The 11,596-nt window shown below is 40.0% G+C and overlaps 1 long non-coding RNA gene across 1 annotated transcript; it reads left to right on the plus strand.

Annotated features, from left to right (window-relative positions):
- The first annotated feature begins 6,685 nt into the window (after positions 1 to 6,685).
- Positions 6,686 to 11,104, plus strand: LOC311133793. Its single transcript, XR_014613630.1, has 3 exons — positions 6,686 to 6,880; positions 7,912 to 8,202; positions 10,829 to 11,104. It is a non-coding gene; the product is annotated as an uncharacterized lncRNA (long non-coding RNA).
- Positions 11,105 to 11,596: the final 492 nt, after the last annotated feature.

Genomic DNA, 11,596 nt, shown 5'->3' on the forward strand with positions numbered 1-11,596 from the left:
GTGTATGTAAACATCCGACTTCAACTGTAAATGGAATGGTTCTTTGAAGAACCATACAAATATCCAAAACCAGAAATGTTTTGGCCTGCTGTAGGGTTTTAAGCCTTATTTGCATATTTCCCAGTGTGTCTTTTGATAGAGTTTTAGAGTTACCAGTACCACCCAAGACTGTGTTTGGTAGTGACATGTTGCAGTCATAAATGTTTTGTCCTGTGGCCTTCACCAAGGGAGATCCTGAATGAATATGTTGTCATTAAAATTAAATTATATAAGACAACACAATACAAATGTACCCTAATACAGTGGCATGAAACTCATAGCTTACAAGAAACATCAGGCCTGCAAATCACATTATGCTGGATGCAAACTGATGTGTAATTCCTGGAATCCAGCCAGAGTGGGGATATTGAACATTTGGAATTTTTATTCACCTGCATTGCAACCTGCATTCAGAATGAAGCCAGGGTTAGGAAGTCTAAGATATGATACTACATTAAACATCTAACCTGGAATAACCATTTCAGTAACGGGTGCAATAAGTCCAAGTAACAGACTGGAATAGTTTAGAAACATTTATTTTATTTATATTTGAGTAGCATAAGATTAATTAATAACTCAATGTACATGCAAAAACATAGATATTGAAACAAACAATAAAAAAAAGATCTACGTGCAATAGAGCATGCTGAGAAATATGATAATGATGTGCGTGGTTTTGGTTATTAACACAAACACTTGGGTTCTTTTACACCACTAAGTGTTAATTAAACTATTTACAGTGTCCATTTATTTAAGGTGTTAACTCTTGAATCAACACTAGAAATGTTACACTGAAAAATCAACACGAGTTAACACTGGACAATTTGCTGTGTGCTATGAAAGGGACACATCTGCACGCTTCCATACATTTCAAGAACCTTTTAGAATTCTGAAGAACCGTAGATGCCACGTAAAGAACCCCACACTTAATTCAAAAGTTATTTATCAGGCAAAAGTTCTCTAAGGAACCTTAAGAGCTGAGGAAGAACCATTTAAGAACCTTCATTATTTATTACTCTTTCTCATTTTGTCTATCACTTTCCTTTCTTTTCATTTCCTTCTCTCTATCTATATCTCTCTGTACCTCCCTCTCTCTCGCTCTGTGATGGGTGGTTGTCTGCTGTACTGTGTAGATCTGTGTGATTAGTACAGGCTGAGTCACATACAGGTGTTTTGCAAGCTAAGGGAGGCCTCTGAACATCTTATTTTAGCTTTATAGTCATGGGCAGCAGCCTGCCTCTTCACACGCAAACCTTTGTCAGGAGGAACCAGTGCACACAAGTATCATTCATCAAAGTGTGGAGACAGCTGGATGTAGGGCCTGCAGGTGTGCTCTGCCTCTTGCAGGGTTTACACTGGGGTTGGATAACACACACTGATAGTTAGAGTGTTGGGCCAGTAACCAAAGGGTTGCTGGTTCAAATACTGGAGCAGACTAGGTGAAAAATCTGTTGCTGTGCCCTTAAGCAAGGCACTTAACCCTAATTGCTCCAGGGGCGCTGTACAATGGTGACCCTGGCCGTGACCCTACTCCCTGCGGGTGTCTCAGGGAAAGTCGGGATATGCAAGAAACACATTCCCATTACACACTTGTGTGTAACAGGACAAATATAAGCACCCCCCAAATTATTATTATTATTACAGACACTGCTGGTGAGAAACCAGGAATTGTGTATTTTAAACATACAGTACATGGGTTTGTCTTAGGGCTGTTAGGGTCTTCTGTACAGTGACCTCCGCTGTGTCCCAATGCCACATGCTGTCACCTGAGACATTTTCTAATGCATGACAATGGTGATGACTGCTATTGTCACCTGACGTATAGTCCTGCAATGTGGATTTTCCTGTAAGGTTGCCATAGTACTGCAAAAGCTCAGTGTATAAAGAGCTCAACTGAGTCATCTTTCTCTGTAAAACAGGGGATATACTTGAGTAAATACAATCCTACAACAGATGTCGTTATTAAAGCTAATGTCTGTTCACAAACAATAAATGTACTTTATCAAGGCCCATACAACCAGTCTGAGTAATCTCATAGAACACTGGCGTGCCTCCTTCAAAAGTATATGCCAAATAAAATGTATTGTGTCGTATTCTACAGTATAATTCAAAGATTTCTCCAATTCTCTCTGCATTTAGCAATATAAGCTGTTTTCTTATTCATGTAAGGCCTGCAATATTTGCACATATTTGCAAACAAAGATCATTACAACTTATTGAAAAGTTATGTATATTTAATTTGATAAACTAGCATTTACTTTATGTACAGTATAATGTATAGGGACATTCTAGGTATCAGTAATTTTGGCAGCTGCACAAAAAAAAAACACATCTTAAATGGTTCTTCCTCAGATTTTAAAGTTCCTTGGAGAACTCTTGCCCAATTAAGAATCTTTGCGTTAAATTTATTTATTTTTTGACGTGGCATCTACGGTTCTTTCGAATTCTAAAGAAAGAAACCTGCAAATGTGACCCTTTCATAGCACACAGCAAATTGTCCAGTGTTAACTAGTGTTGATTTTTCAGTGTAACATTGCTAGTGTTGTTTCAAGAGTTAACACTGTAAATAAATGGACACTGTAAATAGTATAATTAACACTCAGTGGTGTAAAATAACCCCATTTTTTGTGTTAATAACCAGAGTTTAACCAAAACCACACCCATCATTATCATATTTCCCAGCATGCTGTATTGCAGGTAGATGTTTTGAATTGTTTGTTTCAATATCTATGTTTTGATTAATTAATCTTATGCTACTGAAATATAAACAACATACATTTTTCTGAACGCAGGTTGCAGGTGAATAGAAATTCAAAATGTTGGATATCCCCACTCTGGCTGGATTCTAATAGGAATTACACATCACTTTGCAAGCCAGCGTACTGTGACTTGCAGGCCTGATGTGGCCGGTAACCTATTTGTTTCAGGCCACTGTATTAGGGTAAAACTAGGCCCTCAAAATGTAGGCCTTATGAAATATGTCTTGTATTGTCTTAAATAATACAATTTTAATTAACTTAGGATCTCACTTGGTGAAGTCCACAGGAATGAAAATGAATGAATGTAACAACCATATCTCTGTCACTAGCAAATACAGTCATGGGTGGTACTGGTAACTCTAAAATTCACTCGAAAGGCACCCTGCAAATAAGGCTCAACACCCTACAACAGGGCTATTCAATTCCGGTCCTGGAGGGCCGAAACATTTCAGTTTTTTTGTTTCTACCTGGATTTTTGTATGGCTCTTCAAATAATCATTCCATTTAAGGTTCTTCAGATAACCTAAAATGGTTCCCCTATGGCATCGCTCTGAAGAACCTTATTTGGTTCCAACTTTAAACTTTATTTGTAAGAGCGCGGAAGCTACATAATATACTAGGTTGTCCCATACCACCAATACACTAAATCATGAAGTGGGTTTTTATTATGAAAATGTATACTTTAAATCTAATGAAAAGAGCAGATCTTTCCATGTCAGTCTCACCCTTTTTATCTTATCCTCTTCCTGTTCTGCCAGATATTTTTCCTCCCGTTTTCTGTTACCTTTCATACCTCCTTTTTCTACCTCTCTCTCTCTCTCTCTCTCTCTCTCTCTCTCTCTCTCTCTCTCTCTCTCTCTCTCTCTCTCTCTCTCTCTCTCTCTCTCTCTCTCTCTCTCTCTCTCTCTCTCTCTTTTCACCCACGCTGTTACTGCTGCCCTTGGGCTGGCAGCGCTAAAAATAATTGAAATGGTGATACACTCTCAAGTGTTTCTAATGAGAGTGGATGTAGCTGCAGAAATATGTCTTTGTCTCCATTTCATCAGTGGGCACTGGAAATCCTTGTCTGTTTGAATGGACAGGGGAATAAGATAGCTATAATGATAATAATGGTAATGATAGTAGTGCATGCAGTAAATGGTACTGCTTCTCTGTCCTGCAGAGAGGGACAATATGACTGTAGATTCTGGAATGATGGTGTTCTATGTCAAAACAAACATTAAGATTGAAGAGAGGCTGTTGTGTCAAAGGGGGCATCTCACATACAAGATGCAATCTACACTATATTATGCATATCACCATAATATTGATTATATTGACTAACTATGGGAATGATTTAGATCAAACTTTATTATATACTTTTCAGTTGTCTTACTGACCATACACCATGTGTATTTAGGTTAAAATATAGGTGAAAAGAAGACGAAATTCCCTTATGTTGATGCCTTTTTGCAAATCCAATCAGTTTTCCATGTTAATTCAAAGTCATCACATATAGTTTTTTGTTTAGATTACGTGGAAACAACCCTTTAGAAGACTAAAATAGATTTATGGTCAAACAGAGCTTTGACATTTAACTAATCACAGAGTGCTTAATAAAGCGTGTCTGTGTTGTTTCTAAATACTCACCTGGTGGTTAAGAAATAATTGCAATTGAGTCTCTGCCTCTAGGCATGTAATGAGTTGGAGGTGTGATGCATGAAGGAAGTTATGACCATGCTTTGCGATGCGTTACGGGGCGGTGCGGCGACGGCGGGTAGCGTCAGGTGAACTACCCAGGAATAACTGGGAGTGTGGTTACGGTTCTGGCAGATCCCAACCTGCGCTGAGGAGGACAGAGACAGACACCCTGAGGCTTTGCAGATGCTAAGTCTTGTCTGTCTTCAGAGGAAGGCAATTGAATCAGAGGGAAAGACGCTCCTCGCTCTAATAAACCAACATCAAATCTTCCGCTGAGTGACAGACTCCTTGACTGACTCGTGTGGATCGAGAAGAGGGAGGGAGGGAAGGAAAGGGGGAGAGAGGAAAGGAGGAAAGAAGAGAGTGAAAAGATTAGAGAGAAAGAAAGAAAAGAGGTGAATTAAGGAGAGACACAAAGCTGCTTTGACGAGGAGCGGTCATACACTTCGTCCATGTCAACTTTCATCAGTTCTTGCCTCTTTCTCTACCTCTTCACCCTGCCTGTCAACCTGCATCCCTCCTCTCTGTGTCTCTCGCACCCTCTCTATGCCTGTCTGTTAGTGTACCTCCCTACCTCTCCCTCTTTTCCTGCCAGTCAGTCAGCCTGCCTCTTCTCTTACATAAAGCTGACCTGGTAAAATTCCACAACTCACTCACTGACTCGCTCCCTATTCCCCCACTTCTTATGGCTTCGCCCTGTGGCGACAACAATTAGGTACTGTTAGGAACCAGCCGCCCACTCGCAGGATGTTTTTCCAGCTGCTCACAAACAGGGACACCTCAGTTTAAATGAGGTCTGCATGTAGGAGGTTTTCTAGGAAGCATTATTAACTGCTAAGGCTTTAAGGCTATGATTTAAACACTGTATGTCATTGTAAAACGGGTCACTCCTGTTGCTGTTAAACCTCATAGATGAACTTGTGTACAGTAGCTTTGTTTGAGGATCTGAAAGAGTAATCAAAGATTAAAAACATGCAATTTTCATGAGTCTCACGATTGATGTGTCAAATTAGGTATCTAGAATGCTAAGACTCTTCTCTCCTCTCCTTGATGGCCAATACCACCACCAACACCATCTCTTTTGCCTGGAGACACAATGGTCCTTGGTTCACCTAACAGCTATGAGTCAATTTGATGTGATTTGATCCACCAGATAAAACAGGTTGGAAACCACAAGAGAATATCCGAGTGACTAATAAAGAGACCACAGATAGCCCTCCTGTATAGTCATGGGGCCAGAGGCTGACACATGACATCTGAGAACTCTTTAATATATATGTGGCGTGCAGAGATACACAAATAAACTGGACTGATACACAGATAATATGTGCAGCTTCAGGGAAGAGACAAACACACATGCCAATAATGTGACATAGAATAACTTCTGCTGTACGGTAGTGCTGCACCTCTCTGACCTTCTCCACTTCTGAGAAAGGTCATTTTCGTGTCAAAACAAAGTGGATATAGAATTAAAAAGTACTCTTGAAAAACACATTTTCTATTAGATGTAGTGCCGAACAGGTACAAACAGGTTCCCTGTCCTGGGTGTGATTGTGCAAGGAGTCTGTAATTGAGTGTGTTGCATCATGCAGGTCTCATGGATGACCTACAGTAAAAGGAACAGTAGTTCTGTTTTGTCCATAATGTCCCCAAAGTATGCACAACTACTGATAACCCCAGCCAACATGCAGTATCAACAGTCAGGCATTCAACTTAAAGGTGCAATATGCAGAAATCGCTCCGCCATTTCCTGGTTGCAAAAATTCTAATAGTTTGCCTAATTTCAGTTTATGTGCCAAAACAAGCAAGATAGAATAATTGTACCATCTAAATCACTGTGAAATATATTTTCAATAACCAAAAATATTGTATTTTCAGCAGTTTGAAGCTGGTGTACAAAACCGAAAGTAAAAGATACTGCGATACTGATCGCATTATATGTCTTTGTGCGTGTATATATGGTTGTCCTTGTTCGATAGAGCCATTGGACGTCTTTCAGCGATGTTCCTATCAGCGGATTCATTGCTACATATACAAGCTGACAAATTTTTTCCAGTTTCTGAAAGACTACAAGTCGTGTGGGGCGGTGCTTCATGCTCTGGCCCCGTCCCTCTCCCAATGCAGGCTTTTTTGAAAAGGAGGCGGACACTAACAACACAATCCTTTGCACAAAACTGAAAGAACTGACCAGACCACAATGGCTTCAATTGATTCCTCTCATCAACACGAATACGACGATGGACCATTTTTTTTATCTACATGGTGACATTCAACCATACATGTTTCAACCGGAATATAGCGAAAAGGATTCGAAACAAAGAGTTGGATTTAGCTAGAAGCTCAGCTACAGCCGATGGATGCCAGCAGCTAGAGGGCAGATGACAAATATGGTGGCTAGCTAAGTAAGTTATTTTTCCTGCAAGCCATCTTGCTAGCTAGCTAACTTTAGTTTATCTACTGAAACCCATATTGTGTATTGCTGGCTAACATACTACTGTGTTACAGTGGGAGGAAATCAAATATGTGTTCTGTTTGCTAACTTAGGTAGCTAGGTAGGTAGGTAGCTAGCTAGTCTAGCTAGCTAAGAAGCTAAACTACAACAGGTAGCCATTATAGCGTGCTGTTTAGTAGCCATATCTATGACTAGAAATAGAAGAGATTTTACAATCGGAGATCTATTGTATCTCGATTGTAAAACCTCTTCTCTTTTAAGTCATAGATATGGCTACTAAACAGCAAGCTATAACGTTAAAACGAGCCATATAAAGCTAGGTTTACCAGCAAACGTTAGCACATGACTGAGTTGGCTAGCTAGGTAGCCTGGCACCTGCTAACTTGTTACTATGTGCCAGACCTACCGTTTGTAACTTTTTTAGCAAACATGTGTAACATCAGCAACTGTAAATACTTTTACTAGCTAGCTATGTACATAATTGACGAGGGTTGACATTGGTTATGATTATGACTGTGGAAGCATTTCAAAATCACAAAATTATAGGCATTACGCAAGATAGGATTCCAAACGGGTGTAAATAACAATTACTGGCTATCCAGCAAGCCAGCTAGCTATGTTTACTAGCTAACCGTGAGGAGAAACAATAATTCAACAATTTAACTGTTGTAAATCTCTAAAACTGATAAGATGGTTTTACTATAAAAATATTTGCATAAGCATGCCTGTTAGACATGGCTGTAGCTAGATACTGTCTGCCTACCTACCTAGGTACATTTGTACAGTCTGGTCACTGTGCAAATATTGAGGGTTATGCCATATTTCTTTCTAATAGGCTAGATAATGTTGTAAATGTAATCTCTGTGCCTATGCACATGTATGCATGCTCAACTAGTCTACCCTAATGGTGTTATGCTGGCACAGTCCAACTGTTGTTCAAACTGTGCAGTGGAGTATAATTTATTTTGTTTTGTCTTACAGACAATACCGTGTGGTACCTGGGCTTCTTCCTGGAGTGGATTCTTGGAAAGAAACAGAATTCCTTTGCCTGCGTGTGTCATTGTAGCAGAACTGTATGCCGTCAACTATATTCGTCTTGATGGATTGGACATTATGCTGGATCTCAAGCAGAAGATGACTTAAGAGGAGCTGAATGGCAGTTTGGTCATGACAAAACTCCCTGAACTTACTGTATGTTTCTTTGGAATGGCAATTTCATCATGACCACCTCTCCCATCATCTGCTGATCACCAGTTCGAATCCCCGAGCAGAGTAGGTGAAAAATCTGTCGATGTGCCCTTGAGCAAGGCATTTCACCCTAATTGCTCCTGTATGTCGCTCTGGATAAGAGTGTCTTCTAAATGACTAAAATGTTTTTTTTTAAACATGTAAAAGCTACAGATTGTTACACTAGATAATGTGATTTAACCCAAGATTTTTGGTATCCATTACTGGGAGTTACAGGATAGGTACTGTTTGGTGTAGCACATCATTTTCGACCAACCTTAGCTTCGCGATGCTGTCTTCGTCCTCGATTCGTGGAAACAGGAGTCTCTTAAAATGTCTGTGTCCGGTTTGAATTTAGAAAATGCACAGTTATTAAAATAAATACTTGTTTTGCTCCATGAAGTAATCCAACAATGTGTACGCCGCCATCTTGTCTATTTCAGGTGTCTGTCATCATGACATGCGGCACTTTGTGGTGGACATCAATGAGAGAAGACTTGAAATAGATACGATGACAGCGTACACTGTTGGATTACTTCATGGAGGAAAAAAAAAGATTTTAATAACGTAGCATTTTCTAAATTCAAACGGACCCCGGGAACTGGACACTGACATTTTGAGATTCCTTTTTCCACGAATCGAGGACTAAGACAGATCTATAACACGCTATCATTTATTTGTGAATTTTGTCGGGTAGCCCAAAAAGTTCCATATTGCAGCTTTAATCAATCATTGCTCTCTCTCCGACCTCTCAACCCACTCACTCTTTCACTCTCTCCTTTCCACCATCTCATACACTCTCTCCTTTCTTTCATCCTCACATACACTCTCTCCTTTCTTTCAGCCTCATACATTCAATATCCACTTATGCAGCTTCACACTTTCCCACGTGCCTCCTCCGCATACATTCACTCTGTCACTCATATCTATTTAGACACTCACACTTCCTGCCTCACCATTGCAGAGTGCATACTTCCTCTCAGGCTAAAGTATTCTCTCACACCCTCTCATACACTCTTAAAAATAAAGGTGCAAGTTGGAACCAAATAAGGCTCTTGAGAGCGATGCCATATGGGAACCACCCATGACTGCGTTTGCTAGTGACAGAGACATGTTTGTTGCAGTCGTTCATATTTAGTCCTGTGGCCTTCACCAAGTGAGATCCTAAATTAATATGTTGTCATTAAAATTGCATTCTTTAAGATAATACATACAGTATTTCATAAGGCCTTCTTTTGAGGGCCTAGTTTTACCCTAATACAGTGACCTGAAACACATAGACTCATACATCAGTCCTACAAGTCACATTATGCTGGTTTGCAAATGTATGTATGCAATTCCTATTGGAATCCAGCCACAGTGGGCATATCCAACGTTTTGAATTTTTATTCACATGAAACCGGCATTCAGAATGAATGCCAGAGTTGGGAAGACTAAGATATGAGACTGCCTTAAACATCTAAACTGGAACAACCATTTCAGTAATGGGTGCAATAAGTCCAAGTAACAGATTGGAATAGTGTGTTATTTATATTGTTGAATTTGTATTTATTATGAATCCCCATTAGCTACTGCCAAGGCAGCAGCTACTCTTCCTGGGATCCAGCATAATTAAGGCAGTTCATACAATTTTAAAAACATTACAATACATTCACAGATTTCACAACACACTGTGTGCCCTCAGGCCCCTACTCCACCACTACCACATATCTACAGTGCAAAAATCCATGTGTACGTGTGTGTATAGTGCGTATGTTATCGTGTGTGTGTATGCATGTGTCTGCGCCTATGTTTGTGTTGCTTCACAGTCCCCGCTGTTCCATAAGGTGTTTTTGTATCTGTTTTTTAAATCTAATTTTACTACTTGCATCAGTTACTTGATGTGGAATAGAGTTACATGTAGTCATGGCTCTATGTAGTACTGTGCGCCTCCCATAGTCTGTTCTAGACTTGGGGACTGTGAAGAGACCTCTGATGGCATGTCTTGTGGGGTATGGATGGGTGACCAAGCTGTGCGCCAGTAGCTCAAACAGACAGCTTGGTGCACCCAACATGTCAACACCTTGGTGCACCAACATGTCAAGTAGTGATGAAGTCAATCTCTCCTCCACTTTGAGCCAGGAGAGATCGACATGTATATTATTAATATTAGCTCTCTGTGTACATCCAAGGGCCAGCCGTGCTGCCCTGTTCTGAGCCAATTGCAATTTTCCTAAGTCCTTTTTTGTGGCACCTGACCACACGACTGAACAGTAGTCAAGGTGTGACAAAACTAGGGCCTGTAGGACCTGCCTTGTTGATAGTGCTGTTAAGAAGTTGAAGCTGCGCTTTATTATGGACATACTTCTCCCCATCTTACTGTTGTATCAATATGTTTTGACCATGACAGTTTACAATCCAGGGTTACTCCAAGCAGTTTAGTCACCTCAACTTGCTCAATTTCCACATTATTTATTACAATATTTAGTTGAGGTTTAGGGTTTAGTGAATGATTTGTCCCAAATATAATGCTTTTAATTTTAGAAATATTTAGGACTAACTTATTCCTTGCCACCCACTCTGAAACTAACTGCAACTGCGTCTCTGTCAAGCAGGCTTCAACCTGTCTCTTAAGCGGGATTCCGGGACAAGAATCCCGGGCTTAGTGGGACTATTATTTGTTTTTCAACAGGACAATAACCCAACACACCTCCTGGCTGTGTAAGGGCTATTTTACCAAGAAGGAGAGTGATGGAGTGCTGCATCAGATGACCTGGCCTCCACAATCCCCCGACCTCAACCCAATTGAGATGGTTTTGGATGAGTCGGACCGCAGATTGAAGGAAAAGCAGCCAACAAGTGCTCAGCATATGTGGGAACTCCTTCAAGACTGTTGGAAAAGCATTCCAGGTGAAGCTGGTTGAGAGAATGCCAAGAGTGTGCAAAGCTGTCATCAAGGCAAAGGGTGGCTACTTTGAAGAATCTCAAATATAAAATATATTTAGATTTGTTTAACACTTTTTTGGTTAGTACATGATTCCATGTGTGTTATTTTATAGTTTTGATGTCTTCACTATTATTCTACAATGTACAAAATAATACAAATAAAGAAAAACCATTGAATGAGTAGGTGTGTCTAAACTTTTGACTGGTACTGTATACCTTCCATAAAAATTGTTTAACTGGTACCGGGATTGTTTTATTATGCTAATTCGATTTCCATGGGGGCCCGGACATCGACTCTAGTTTTTCTTTTAACACCAACACTGGGGTTCTTTTACACCACTGAGTGTCAATTAAATTCTTTACAGTGTTAATTTAACTTTTGAATCAACACTAGATATGTTACACTGAAAAATCAACATAAATTAACACTGGCCATTTGCTGTGTGCTATGAAAGGGACACATCTGCAGGCTTCCAAGCATTTCAAGAACCTTTTAGAATTATGAGGAACCGTA

The sequence above is a fragment of the Coregonus lavaretus genome (assembly GCF_964263955.1).
Source record: "Coregonus lavaretus genome assembly, chromosome: 8".
NCBI classification, from domain to species: domain Eukaryota; kingdom Metazoa; phylum Chordata; class Actinopteri; order Salmoniformes; family Salmonidae; genus Coregonus; species Coregonus lavaretus.